This window comes from Nomascus leucogenys, chromosome 8 (genome assembly GCF_006542625.1).
Source record: "Nomascus leucogenys isolate Asia chromosome 8, Asia_NLE_v1, whole genome shotgun sequence".
Lineage (NCBI taxonomy): Eukaryota > Metazoa > Chordata > Mammalia > Primates > Hylobatidae > Nomascus > Nomascus leucogenys.
This window is the reverse complement of record NC_044388.1, coordinates 18,461,396-18,477,001: the sequence shown is the minus strand read 5'-3', so window position 1 is coordinate 18,477,001 and position 15,606 is coordinate 18,461,396. Positions and strand designations below refer to the sequence as shown.

The 15,606-nt window shown below is 38.3% G+C and overlaps 2 non-coding genes across 2 annotated transcripts; both read right to left on the bottom strand.

The window, feature by feature from the left end:
- Positions 1-6,437: 6,437 nt before the first annotated feature.
- On the bottom strand, positions 6,438-6,509 carry TRNAC-GCA. The gene has a single exon. It is a non-coding gene; the product is annotated as a tRNA-Cys (tRNA).
- A 2,620-nt stretch (positions 6,510-9,129) lies between these two features.
- TRNAC-GCA lies at positions 9,130-9,201 on the bottom strand. The gene has a single exon. It is a non-coding gene; the product is annotated as a tRNA-Cys (tRNA).
- Between the last annotated feature and the right edge of the window lie 6,405 nt (positions 9,202-15,606).

Below are 15,606 nucleotides of genomic sequence, written 5' to 3'. Positions count from 1 at the left end.
ACTATTGTGGTAAATGCTAAGGGAAAAATTGGCAGAGCATCCACAGTGTCTGCTACACCTGAGTACCCCCAGAACCTAGAGCTTGAAGCTGAAGCTTATGTGCTATATTTTTTCAGAGAGTACAATCCCTGGCAGCAGGAGTTAGGTAAAAGAAGGTGCAGCCGAAGACCAGGGTTAAGTTAGCTCAAGGTTGTATTTCCAAGCTGGCCATCAAGTGATAACAAGTGCAAGTGATTGCTTAATCTCATAAAGCTCCCCCTCAAGAGAGCGTATGATGTATTGCATCCCGGGACAATCTGTCCCGAGGAGAAGAATTTACCCCTCAATGTTTGTATCTCATTGGTGAAAGGTTTTCCCCATGGTGCATTAACTCCTCAACCTTTCCAGATTCTGCGTGTGGGATGCCAAGCGGGTCTCATGGATTCACACACCTCAAATGCAAGAGAGAAGCCAAGAGTGGGAGGTGAGTGGCATCCAGTGTGGGCAGGAGGTAAAGGACAGTAGGGATTTTTGTCTGTGTGCAGTTTGTAGAGCCCACACATCTGGTTACCCAATGACAGCCAGGGAAGAATTGGTGGCCAGAGGCCTTAGAAATAGTCAAGGCCAAAAAGATTTGACATGCTGCTTAAGATAAGCCTGATACATATGTATTCCAATTTTTGTTAAATATTTACACACAAAAAAACCCACTCACATTCATGTGACTGAACACAATTACAAATAAAAAAGACAACAGTTAAAATAAAAACAGTGATTTAGATCCAGCCAAATTGTATTTCTTTCTACCTATATCCTTTGATGTATGTTTAAAGTTTTATACAATAAAGGTATTTTGATTTTATAGTGGGAAAAGATCACAAAATCACATGGACAGGTTTAGAAAGGAAGGCAGAACAGTAAACACTTTTTTTCAAAGTAAAAAAAAATGGTTAAAAAATGATTCTGTGTTTTACTTGATAGGCATAAACAAGGTGGTCTTCTTCATTTCAAGGTTGAATCTTTCAAAAAATTGTTTAGAAAAACAAATATAAGTTGTTTTTTAAATATGAGATACCTAATTCTTGTCTCATAATAAATTACCATAGTTTCTAAATAATTTGAAATACATTTGTTTATACAGTCACATGCCACATAACAAAGTTTCCATCAACAACAGATTGCGTATAATGTCAGTGGTCCCATTCGATTATAATGGAATGAAAAATTCCTATTGCCTAGTGAAGTCATAGCCATCATACCATTGTAGGGCAATGTATTACTTACACATGTGTGGGGATACTGGGTTGAACAAACCTACTTTACTGCCAGTTACATAAAAGTATAGCACATACAATTATGTACAGTCCATAATACTTGATAATGACAAAGCACTATGTTACTGTTGTATGTATTAACTATACATTAACTGTATTACTTTTTATTGTTATTTTATTTATTTATTTATTTATTTATTTATTTTTATTTATTTATTTTTTTTGAGACGGAGTCTCGCTCTGTCGCCCAGGCTGGAGTGCAGTGGCGCGATCTCGGCTCACTGCAAGCTCCGCCTCCCGGGTTCACGCCATTCTCCTGCCTCAGCCTCCCGAGTAGCTGGGACCACAGGCACCCGCCACCACGCCCGGCTAATTTTTTTGTATTTTTAGTAGAGACGGGGTTTCGCCGTGTTAGCCAGGATGGTCTTGATCTCCTGACCTCGTGATCCACCCACCTCGGCCTCCCAAAGTGCTGGGATTGCAGGTGTGAGCCACCGCGCCCAGCGTTTTTATTGTTATTTTAGAGTGTACTCTTACTTATTAAAAAAAAAAAAAAAAAAAGTTGACTGTAAAATAGCCTCAGGCAGGTCCTTTAGGAGGAATTCCAGAAGAAGGCATTGTTATCACAGGAGATGACAGCTCCGTGCATGTTATTGCTCCTGAAGACTTTCCAGTGGGACAAGATGTGGAGGTAGAAAACAGTGATATTGACAATCCTGACCCTGTGTAGGCCTAGGCTAATGTGTGTGTTTGTATCTTAGTATCCAAAAAGTTTAAAATGTAAAAAAACAAACAAATTGACCCTGTGTGGTGGCTCACACCTGTAATCCCAGCACTTTGCAAGGCCAAGGCAGAAGGATCCCTTGAGCCCAGTTCAAGACCAGCCTAGGCAATATAGTGAGACTCAGTCTCTATTTCTTTTTTTTTTTTTTTTTTTTTTTTGAGACGGAGTCTTGCTCTGTCGCCCTGGCTGGAGTGCAGTGGCGCAATCTCGGCTCACTGCAAGCTCCGCCTCCCGGGTTCACGCCATTCTCCTGCCTCAGCCTCTCCGAGTAGCTGGAACTACAGGCGCCCGCCACCACGCCCGACTAATTTTTTTTGTATTTTTAGTAGAGACGGGGTTTCACCGTGGTCTCGATCTCCTGACCTCATGATCCGCCCGCCTTGGCCTCCCAAAGTGCTGGGATTACAAGCGTGAGCCACCGCGCCCGGCCTCTCTATTTCTTTAAAATAAACAAAAATAAAAATTTAAAAATTGTAAAAATTTTTAAAAGCTTATAGGATAAGGATATAAAGAAAGAAAATATTTTTCTACATCTGTACAATGTATTTGTGTTTTAAGCTAAGTATTATTACACAAGAGCCAAAAAGTTTTAAAAAAATTTTTAAAATTTACAAAGTAAAAAAGTTACTGTAGCTAAAGTTAATTTATTATTGAAAAAAATAAATTGTTAAAACTAAGTTTACTGTAGCCTAAGTATACAGTGTTTATAAAGTCTACAGTAGTGTGCAGTAATGGCATGGGCCTTCATATTCACTTACCACTCACTGGGTGACTTACCCAGAACAACTTCCAGTTCTGCAAGCTCCGTTCATGGTAAGTGCCCTATACAACAGTAGTATTTTAATCTTTTATATGGCATTTTTACTCTGTCTTTCCTATCTTAGGTATGCTTAGATACACAAATACTTACCACTGTGTTATAATTGCCTACGGTGTTCAGTACAGTAACATGCTGTACAGGCTTGTAACCTAGGAGCGATAGGCTATCCCATAGAACCTAGGTGTGTAGTAGGTTTGTGTAAGCACATTGCTATGATGTTTGCACAATGAATAAGTCACCTAATGACACATTTCTTAGAACCTAGCCTTGCCATTAAGTGATGCATGACTGTATATCTTGTGAAAGAAAAACAAAATCTCAGGGACTCCAAACTCACTATGCCAAAGGGAAAAGTTAAGCTTGGGAACTGAGTCATGCAAAACTCTCTCCCATTTTGTTTCTAAATAGATAGCTCCAAAGACAGAAGTTCACATACCACCCTAGGAGGCCTCCCTTACAATTTGCTCAGAAGGAAATTCCTTGTGGGTCCTAAGATCTTTACCTTAAAACGGTGTTCTATGGAATTTCACCCAGACAATATAAATCAATGTTGTCCTGCATTTTCACAGGTACAGGACAAAGATAGGACTAGAAGTCATCCCTCTGCTCACCTGAGACAAATGCATATTTGACTGCTTCCTTTATCTTTACTTCATCTTATGTAAAAATTCATATTCACGGAGCAAGAGATGAATGCATAGTTGACTATTTCTCCACCCCCTCTTTTCACATGTAAAATGTGAATTCAGTGAACCCTGCACAAAGCCTCAGAGGAGTGCAACCACTCTTACTTACTCTCTTTCCCTTTTTCTGTCCTCCTTCCCCTACTGCCTGCTCTTTCCCCTTTAAATATTGAAGACCCTAAATACTCTTTGAAAACAGCACAGATTACAGATGTTGCTGTGATTTTGTGTTCCTTTTGCCCAGGCACATCCTTAACCTTGGTGAAATAAACCTCTAAATTGATTGAGACTCACCTCAGTCATTTTCTATCCTCAGCAATTTTCAAGTATACAATACATTTTTAATAACTATAACCACGATGTTGTACAATAGACCTCTTGAATTTTTCCTCCAGTCTAGGTGAAATTTTGTATCCTTTGACCAACATCTCCACAACCTACCCCACCAAAGTACTCTCAGCTTCTAGACACACACACTTTCTTTTTTATTTTTTAACTTAATTTGTTGTTGTTGTTGTTGTTGTTGAGACAGAATCTTAACTGTCGCCCAGGCTGGAGTGCAGTGGCATGATCTCAGCTCACTGCAACCTCTGCCTTGCCATGTTGGCCAGGCTGGTCTCAAACTCCTGAGCTCAAGTGATTGGCCCGCCTTGGCCTCCCAAAGTGCTGGGATTACAGGTGTGAGCCACCTCGCCCTGCCCTTAATTTTATTTTATTTTAAGTTCCAGGATACCTGTGCAGGACATGCATGTTTCTTACATACGTAAATGTGTGCCATGGTTGTTTGCTGCAACTATCAACCCATCACCTGGGTATTAAGCCCCGTATGCATTAGCTATTTATCTTGATGCTCTTCCTCTCCCTCGCCCTGACAGGCCCCATTGTGTGGTGTTCCCTTCCCTGCGTCTATGTGTTCTCATTGTTCAGCTCCCACTTATAAGTGAGAACATGCAGTGTTTGGTTTTCTGTTCTTGTGTTAGTTTACAGAGGAAAACGTCTTCCAGCTCCCTCCATTCCCTGCAAAGGACATGACCTCATTCCTTTTTATGACTGCATAGTATTCCATGGTGTATATGTACCACATTTTCTTTATCCAGTCTATCACTGATGGGCATTTGGGTTGATTCCATATCTTTGCTATTGTGAATAGTGCTATAATGAGTACACCTGTAAACATATACACTTTCAATACTAAGTCATAACACTCAAATGGAAGACCAGATTTCACTATAGTCTACTCTTACTGCAGACCCTTTTCTTGATCCGGGATCCACTAAAACCTGACAGTCTTAATGGGTTACTGTTATCTGATAAATATACCAGAGAAGCACATCAAAATACATTGCCCCCAAAATCCAAAGTGGCCCACCAAGCAATGGGCCTTGTTCTGTGTGGTGAGCAGTGTAAGGCATAGCTACATCTTTCACTTTAGAAGGCATATGCTGATATGCCCCAGATGCTGGACTCCTAAAAGTTTTTTCTGTTTGTTTGTTTTTTGTTTTGTTTGAGACAGAGTCTTGCTCTTGTCTCCCAGGCTGGAGTACAGTGGCACCATCTCAGCTCACTGCAACCTCCGCCTCCCTGGTTCAAGCAATTCTCCTGCCTCAGCCTCCTGAGCAGCTGTAGTTACAGGCGCCAGCCACCACACTTGGCTAATTTTTGTACTATTAGTAGAGACAGGGTTTCACCATGTTGGCCAGGCTGGTCTCGAACTCCTGACCTCAGGTGATCTGCCTGCCTAGGCCTCCCAGAGTGCTGGGATTAGAGGCGTGAGCCACCACACCCAGCCCTAAAAGTTTTACCAGTGTAGCAGAACCTTAAATCGTTGCAGTCTTATCTTCCACCGCTGATATGATATGAAAAAAATGGCACATTATCCTTGTGACAGGTTTTCTAAATATTCACAACCCCAGTCTAATCATGACAAATCCAAAGTGAGGACATTCTCCAAAATATTTAACCAGGATTTTTCATAAATGTCAAGGTTAAAAGAAAAATGACAAAAACAAGAAAAGACTGAGAAACTGTCACAGTCTGAAGAAGACTGAGACATTACAAAGATAGCAACTGAATGCAACATGGTATCCTGGATTGAATCCTGGAGCAGAAAAAAAAAATAGCAGAAAAAATAAACTGGAGAAATCTGAATAGTCTGTCATTTGGTTAACACTGTTGCACCATTGCATGCCTGTATCAGAATATCTCATGTAACCCATAAATATATACATCTAGTCTGTACTGACACAAAGTAAAAATAAAACTAAATAGTGTTGGACCAGCATTTATTTCTTTTTTATTATTACCTTTAATGGACATATAATAATTGTGATACAGTGTGATATCTTGATAAATGTATCCAGTGTATAATGATCATATTGGGGGTAATTAGCATATCCATCACCTCAAACATTTAATTTCATAGTTTTGATAAATATACCATGATTATGTAACATGTTAACATGTTGCAAGGTAGGTAAAGGGTATACAAAACCTCTCTATTGCTATCTTAACAATTCTTCTGTAAATCTAAAATTTACAGAATTTATAAACTCTTCCATGAAACCTAAAATAAATAAAAAAACTTGAAGAAAGGGAGAGAAAAAGGTACCTGGTTAATAAGATTGAATATACAGGAAAGAAGAGATAAAGACACATGTAAGAAAGCACACGTGTGTGTGTATGTGTCATGGTTTATGACTGGATTTGTGTGTGCATATTAGAGGCAGGGTGAGTTTATGTGAGATGGTAGCTCTGCTATAAGGGAACTAGTGAGCCAAGGCACTTGCATGAACCTGAGAGTAAGCATCTGCTTAAATTATGAGCCTTATGCACCTTGCTTGCCTTACCCTAGTCCAGGACTTTTAATGAAGCTGCCAAGAGGAGCAAAAGTATGTCACAGGGGGCACCTGGATTTGAACCAGGGACCTCTTGATCTGCAGTCAAATGCTCTACCACTGAGCTACACCCCCTTGACACCAATAGCCTTCAAAAAAACATTTATTCCATTTTTATGACCTGCAAAACACCTCATAAATACCTTTAGTGTCTAAGATTCCTTTTGAATTTAAACTCATCCCCGGTTTCCTCCTAGCTGTACCATCTTTTGTTTTTCCCAGAGCATTTATACTCATTCTCTTCCCAGCACCTGAAGCTCAATGCCGTATCCTCAGTCTAATATTCCAGCTTTAAAAAAATACACCACCAGCTGCCCATAGATCTCTGGGCACATCAATGAATGTTTTGAGCATTAGGGGCTACCAACAAGTATTGGACATGGAGGGGATCTGAACTGGGTATCCACAAATTGACTTCAGATGTTCATGTTCAATTCTGAAATTATAGGCAAATATGTATTTGCACATATTGTATATTGTGCATATTTTTATCAGATTTTCAATAGGGGTCCTCATCCAGGACCAACTATCTCACTTCAGTGAAAAAAAAAAAAAAAAAAAAACACCAAAAAGAAAAACAAAGCACCCTGAATGTTCCAAAGCCCAAAAGTCAATTTTGAACACCTCTGATTCCTATTCCTTTGAGTTCCAATCTGAGAACTCAATCTCATGCATCTCCAAGATTGAGCAAAAGGTCAAGGAAATTTTTGTCATTGCAACAAATTTTCCCTGATGAGGTCTGTCAGCTGCCATGGGGCCAGGAAACAAGCCAGAGCTCCAGCTCGCAAGCTGTCTGAGGGCCCCAGACACCCACTCCCAGCACCAGCCCAATCTGATGCCCAACAAGAGCCTCAGATTTCAAATCCAGTATACCCAAACCTAAGCTTATCATCTTCTTGTCCAAACCTGCCTCTCCATCTATTTTGCTTTGTTGTAATAATAATAGCTCACATATGTTGGACATTTTCAATACGCCAGGCATGGTACTAAAAGTTCTACCGACAACCTCCATGTAATTGTTACAAAAATCCTATAAAATAGGCATGAGTAGTAGTATACAGGATGGAAACTGAGTCACAGATTGATTGGAATATCTAGCCCTAGGTCACACAGCTAGCAGGTGGTAGGGCCAGGATTCCAGCACAGGCTCAGACTGTGTGAAGAGCCCACCTGCTTAACCAGCTGAGCAGTCTCCTTCCTGTCTTGGTTGGAGATGCCACCATCCTGTACTCAGTCATCTAGACCAAAACACTTAAGGCAACTCTAGGCTCCTCCCACCCTCTCCTCTCCAGTTCCAGTGAATCAGTAGATGCTATTGATTTTATGTTTGACATTGCTCAAATCCATCTCCACCCCTGCACTGTCAGTGCCACCACCTCCTAAATACCCTCCCAGCCTCCACCCCCACATCCATCCTGTACTGCTTCCAGAGCAGCCTGTTGGAAAACTAAGTCCATCTAGATCACTGCCCTTTAAACGCCTTCACAATAAACTTCAAGTCTCTTAGCACAACATGCAGTTCTTCTCATCTGATTTTTACCTGCCTCCTCAGCTTCGGCATTATCTTTTGACACTCCCCATATCACATTTTGTGCTCCAGCTGCCTCCATCTGCATCTACCTGGCTTCAGCCTCTGCTGCACTGTTTCCTCTGCCTGGAATTGCAACCACCCCTCTCCACAACCCCACCTCCATTCCACCCTCCATCTGTAAGATATTATTCATCTTTGAAACCCTGATTGGCCATCAGCTCCTCCAGACGCTCACCTTCACCTCCCCTCCTCTGAACAGATGTAATCGCCGCCTCTTCTGCGTTACTGCACCTATCACAGCTAGGTACAGCTCATAGACTCTATTTTCTTATTCTATATGCCTACACCCTGAATGAGGGCAGGGGCTAATGTCTTATTCACCTCTGGGCTCACACTTTGCATGGTTCTGGTACATAGTAGGTGCCCAGTGTATGTTGTTCAGACTGATCTAAAAACAGAGCATTGCCTGTATTGTGGGTGGGAGTTATACCTGACTTCTGGCTCCATGCCTGGGTCCTAAATGAAGTTACCAACTGTGGGGGTACTTGGCTGTAGGAAATGAACAGGGGATGGAAGGTAATAGAAATCCTTAAGCTTTAAAGTGGAAAAATGCAGTTCCTTAAACTTCAGACCAGTTCTTGTTCACCTCCCTGAAAATGTTCTGTGGATAAAACTCTAGTCCTTCGCTTTCCCCAGGGCAATGCAAAGTATGGGCACAGTCACTAAGTCCCTGGTTTTCCTTGTGGCCAACAGGTTCTAAAACTCTATGGGCAATCACAGGACTGTGGGAACATTGCCTAGTAGGAGTTTGTCACAAAGATTTTAACATTAGGAGAGCAGTATGTGTAGTATACTTAAGTCAGTGAGAGTGTGTGCTCTGGGTTCAAATCCTGAATCTGCCCTTTATAGCTTTTTGACCTTGAGTGAATTACTAAGTATCTCCAAGTCTCAGCCTCCTCATGTAAAATGGAAATACAAGCAAACAAGTATGTATCTTGTAAAACTGTGGTCAGAAATAGAGGAGAACCAATGTAAATGGCCTAGACTGGCATGTACTAAGAATGCAAGCAAGGGACATTAGTTATTACTCAATCAGCCATGAGCCATAGAAGATAAGAAGTCAAAGTCAATCCATGTTTTTCTGAAACAAAAACACAAAAGCACAGGGGGCACCTGGATTTGAACCAGGGACCTCTTGATCTGCAGTCAAATGCTCTGCCCCTGAGCTATACCCCCACACTGGTAAGCTTGCTTTTATAGTCTATCTCTCTCTCTCGCTCTCTCAACATTCTGGTTCTAAAAACCTCCAGTGACTCAGGGGAGCTATAATTAGAATGTTGTCTGAAGGAAGTCTGGGCATTACAAGCTTTAGAAGAGGTTTATTATGAAAAAAGACAGGACTCCTGAAAACTAAGTTCTCAGGAGCCAAGAAACTCTTCTTAGACTGGCCAGTACCCAGAGCCTTATTCCTGTCCACCATATTTCACAGAAGGCAAACCTCAATTCCAAGTAAAAATAACCAGATTCTCCACAAATGGCAACATCAATATAATGTGGATGACTGGATTCCTGTCGAGCTTCTCTTAGCCAAGGCTCCTAGCAACTGAGATTCTTATTCCTCTTCATGACTTCACAGAATTGAGCTCATAACTAGCACTCTGGATATTTGTTGCATTAAATTGACTCTGGAAAAATATATACATAAATAACAATTTGTGTGAGATAGCTTTTCCAAGCCACAACTGTAAGATGATTTTAGTCACACAAAAACAGATGGTCAGTGAGTTACACTCTTGTGTAACATAACTTGCCTGAAATTTGGAATATTGTCAACTTTGAAAGGTTATTTGATGAAGAGAAACAAGACTCTAGATGACAGTCTCTTAATCAACCAAGTAAATAATTTATCCTGGTCCAGCCACCAAAGATTCATTTTCAACTTCTAAACACAACCACAATTACAGCAACCTATATTTCCTGACCTCATAAACATCTCCTCTCACCCTAATAAATTGTGCAGGTACTTCTTAAGTAAATCTTACATGTTTGAGCCTATTGAGAAGTCTCTCTTCTGCCAATTTCCTAGGCCACATACATTATTCAGCCATTTCCAAGGGATCCTACATTTGGGATGATCATTTTGTGTCAGAGTTTTGGTTGGTTGGGAGCATAGAAGAGGCTCCCCTACCTCAGGCTGGAACTGAGAGCTAAGAAAAGAATTACAATGCATGCTTTGCTCATTGTTCTTTTCTCATGCTGGCCATCAGTGGGAGCTGAGATTTTAACAGTAGCAGATGTACTCTGTGCTTCATATCAAAGAACTCCAGTGCTGGAAGGGTTTTAGAGATCATTATTTCAACCACTTCTTTTGTACACTAAGAAACACAGGTTGAGAGAAGCCAAAGAGCCTTGCTTAAAATCACAAGCATGTCAGTGGCAGGATATGGACTGGGGTCCGCTCTACTTAGAGCACATTAGAGGCGGGGTCCTTTGGAAGCTCCCACTGCCTGGAACAATACAAGTGTTCAAAAAATGCTTGTGGGATAAATATCAGGCTGTAGTTGTATACAGGGTGACCAACCATCCTGGTTTACTGGGGACTTACCCAGTTTTGGTACTAAACGTTCTACATCCCAGGAAAGCTTTCAGATCTAGGAAATTCCTCAGAAAATTGGGTATTTTCTAAATGTTATCACTTACTTTTTCCATTGTCACAGTTTTTATCATTTCCACATACCTCCTATAGTAGTATTTACTTACTACTTGTCTTGAAATCAACTTACTCTTTTTTTACTTAGCCTCATTCTGACCAAAAATAACCTTGAAATCAAGCTAGTTGTATTTCTTTTTACTGTACATCAAAATAAATAGACAACTATTAAAATATGTTAAAATCACATTTAACATGTTCCATTTACAACTTGCCATTCATGCTTCTAAACATTTTACAAATACTAATTCATTTAATCCTCAAGACAATCCAGTGAGGGAGGAAATATTATCATCTTTACCTTACAAATGAGAAAACTGAGGCACAGTAAAGTTAAATAACTTGCCCAAGGTCACACAGCTAGCCAACGCGTCCATATGTCCCCAGAGTCATCCTGGAAACACCCAGTGGTAACCACAGTGTACTTATTAATTTAATATTTTAAGCTGACTGGGCCACATGGTGTTCCAGATATTTGGTTAAACATCATTCTGGGTGTCTGTGAAGGTATTTCTGGATGACATTAACATTTGAATTAGTAGACTGAGTAATGCAGATTGCTCTCCCTAATGTAGGTGGGCTTCCTCCAATCAAGTTGAGATCCAAATAGAGCAAAAATGCTGAGTGAAAGGGGACTTCTCTTGCCTGACTGCATTGAGCTGGGACATCAGTCTTTTCCAGCCTCTGGACTTGAAATGAAACATCAGCTCTTCTTGGGTCTTGAGCCTGCTGGCTTTCAGCCTGAAACTATACCATCAGCAATCCTGGGTCTCCAGCTTTCGAACTAGAGATCTTCGGATTTCTCAGCCTCTGTAATCATGTGAGCCAATTCCTCGTAATAAATCTCTTTCTATATGTATATGTGTGTATGTGTGTGTGCAAGCATATACATATGTGTGTGTGTGTGTGTGTGTGTGTATATCTGTGTGTGTGTGTGTGCATATTTGGTTCTTTTTCTCTAGAGAACCCTGACTAATATACACAGGATACTCTGGGAAGAATAGTCAGGCCTGCACTAGTTTTGAGGATCCTGTCCATGTTTGTCGAGATTGTTTAAACCCCGTAAGGCCCAGAACAGCACCTGCCACAAGATAGGAGCTGAACTGATCTGCTCTTATATTCCTAACCCTCTGCCATCATGAGATCACATATATTAGTTTGCTCTCAGTGCTCTCAAAACATAAGTAAAAGTAAAAGTTAATGCTTGTTTTAATTATAAGGTATATAAGCCAAACAATCTGGTCTGATTCCAAAGCCTAGCACTCAACGATTTTCATCAGAGCCACAAAAAAGGAGGGGATTACAAAACAAAACATCTTGCAGAGATCTCGGAAAAATTGTGGCAATTATTCAAAATATGTTCCACTACAGGGTTTTAGAAACTGAAACCTCTTAATATTTCTAGATTCCATAAAACTATTTAATAATGGAAACTAGAATTTAAGTTTTTCAAAGCTTCTGCACAGCAAAGGAGACAACTAAAACATGAAAAGGCAACTTACAGAATGGGATAAAATATTTCCAAACCACGTATCTGACAAGGGGTTAATATCCAAAATATGTAAGAAGTCATACAATTTAATAGAAAAAAAAACAAATAGTCCAATTAAAAACTGGGCAAAGGACATAAATAGACATTTTCTCAAAAATGACATACAAACAGTCATCAATTACACAAAAAAAGTTCTCAACATCATTAATCATCATAGAAATGCAAATCAAAATGAAATATCACTTCACTATCATCAAAAAGACAAGAAATAACAAGTGTGAGCGAGGACATGAAGAAAACCTCAGGTTCCTCAGGGAAGTCTTGTGCACTGTTGGTGGAAATGTAAATTGGCATAACTATTATGGAAAAGAGTAGGGAAGTTCCTCAAAACATTAAAAATAGGAATAACATATCATGCAGCAGTCTCACTTATGCATATATATCCACAGGAAATGAAATCAGTACCTCAAAGAGATATCTGCACCCTCATGTTTATTGAAGCATTATTCACAATAGCAAAGATATGGAAACAACCTAAGTGTCCAGCAACAGATGAATGGCTAAAGAAAGTGTGTGTATATATATATATTATATATATACATATATTCATAATATATATACATATATATTATATATATACATATATACATATACATAATATATATACATATATATATTATATATACATATATATGTATATATATACATATATACATAATATATATACATATATACTTGTGTATATATATAAGTATATATATACACATATATATGTATATATATATACATATATATATATATATATATGCTTATATATATATATATATATATATATATATATATACACATATATATATATATACACTTACATATACTTACATATATACACATATATATATATATACACTTACATATACTTACATATATACACATATATGTGTATATATATACTTATATATATACTTGTGTATATATGTATATATATACACATATATGTATATATAAGTATATATATACACATATATGTATATCTATAAGTATATATATACACGTATATATATACTTGGATTTTATTGGAAATGTGTGTATATATATGTATATATATGTGTATGTGTGTATGTATATGTATATATATACACATATATATACACACATATACACACACACAATGGAATATTATTCAGCTATAAAAAAGAAGGAAATCTTGCCATTTGTGATAACATGGGTGCAACTTGAGGGCATCACGCTAAGTGAAAAAGTTGGACAGACAAAGAGAAATACTATATGATCTCACTTATGTGAGAAATCTAAAAAACAATCGAACTTATAGATGTGGAGTTGGATGGTGGTTGCTGGGTGCTTAGTGGTGGGAGAAATAGGGTGATGTTGGTCAAATGGTTAAAAACTTTCCATTATAACATAAGTTCTTTGGATCCAATGTACAGCATTGTGTCTATAGGTAATAATAAATGCTGTATTGTATACTTGAAATCTGCTTAGAAAGTAAACCTTAAAGGTTCTCACCATTTTTAAAAATGGTAACTATGTAAGGTAATGGAAGTGTTAACTAACTTGATTGTAATAATCATTTCACAATGTATATGTATATAAAATTATAACATTATATATCTTAAATATACACAATTTTATTTGTCAATTATACCTCAATGAAGCCAGGAAAAAAATTAAAATTCTTAGTAATCAGAAGGATTTTCCCCTTATATCAAGATATTGCTCTCAATTGATTTTTTTTCACTTTTTAATCCAAAGTTTACTCAACTGTAAAATGCGGATGTTACAATTAGAAGATCTACTAAATTATTTCTAATCCTGACAATTAATGACTCACAAATTCAGATGTTACCTTCTCATGGAGGACAAAGTCAGAAAGTACAAGGATGGCCAAATAATGGCAGAACAAAATGATTAAACTGTGTGAGAGTTTTCAAATACAATCCCACATTAAAAAGAAAATATGTTCTTACCATGGCCACAAGATTCACCCTCAACCTTACTACCTTAATTTTTCCCCATATTATTTTGCACAAAATATTTGTTCTTATAAATGCCTATGTCCTATGAAAAGATGATCAACATCCCTAATTATAAGTAAATGCAAATCGAAACCACAATGAGACATCACCTCACACCCGTTAAAATACCACTATCAAAAGAACAAAATAACAAAGGTTGTTGAGGATGTGGAGAAATTGAAACTCTTGTGTACTGTTGGTGAGAATGTGCAGTTATTATGGAAGATAACATGGAGGTTTCTCAAAAAATTAAAAATAAAATTACCATATGATCCAACAATTCCACTTCTAGGTATTATCCAAAGGAATATAAAGCAGGATCTTGAGAGGTAGTTGCATATCTATGTTCATTGCAGCATTATTCACAGAGCCAAGAGGTGGAAGCCACCCAAATGTTCATCAACAGATTAATGAATAAAGAAAATGTGGAGTATATACACAATGGAATATTACTCAGCCTTTAAAAATAAGGAAATTCTGTCCAATGCCTCATCATGGGTGAAACTCCAGTTATGCCAAGTGAAATAAGCCAGTTGCAGAAGGATAAATATTGTAGGAGTCTAACCATATGAAGTATCTTAAGTAGTCAAAACCATAGAAACAGAAGGTAGAAATGTGGTTGCCAAGGGCTAGGAGAGGCAAAAATTAGTGTTTAGTTGGTATAGAGTTTCAGTTTTGCAAGATAAAAAGTTCTAGAACTGTGTTGCACAATGATGTGAATGTACTTAATGCTATTGAACTATACACTTAAAAATGGCTAATATGGTAAATTTAATGCTATATAATGTTTTACCACAATAAAGGAAAACCTATGGTCTAATATTAGAAAGAATTTGTGTAATGAAGTAAAGCATCTCAAGAAAGCAACTGCATGCCTTTTGTGGAAATGGCAAGCACAGGCACATGTTATCTCACTTGAGGGTAAGCTACTCTGCAACCTCTGACTTAGTGAACAGATTGCGCCTGATTCACAGGCCAAGACAAATTCTTCCTTTAACTCAATAGCAAACTCAAATGCCTCCCTCTGCCTGCAACAGGGCATACCACCACCTGGCATTCTTTATTTCCCAGATAGTCATGGTGTCCTTTAGCCCTTTTCATCATTCACTTAACATCAAAACAAAATGCAGCTAATAATGTTAGTCTATTTTTCTGGTCTTAGAGAAGTAGCATCTGGATTTAGGCCCTGTGCCCAGATTTCCCACTCTGTTGGCACTGTAGTCTAGGGAAGTCTTTCAAGTTTTTGTTAAGCCTTCAGCCAGGTGAGAGGTACATGTTAGTTTTATTTTATTTTTTTTAAAGGAAAAAAAAAAGAACGTCCCAGTCAAAGGGCACCAAACTAAATTGTCACGGGAAAATTGGCCAAATGATATATTTAGTCAATGCTTTGCAGTTTACCTCTCAAA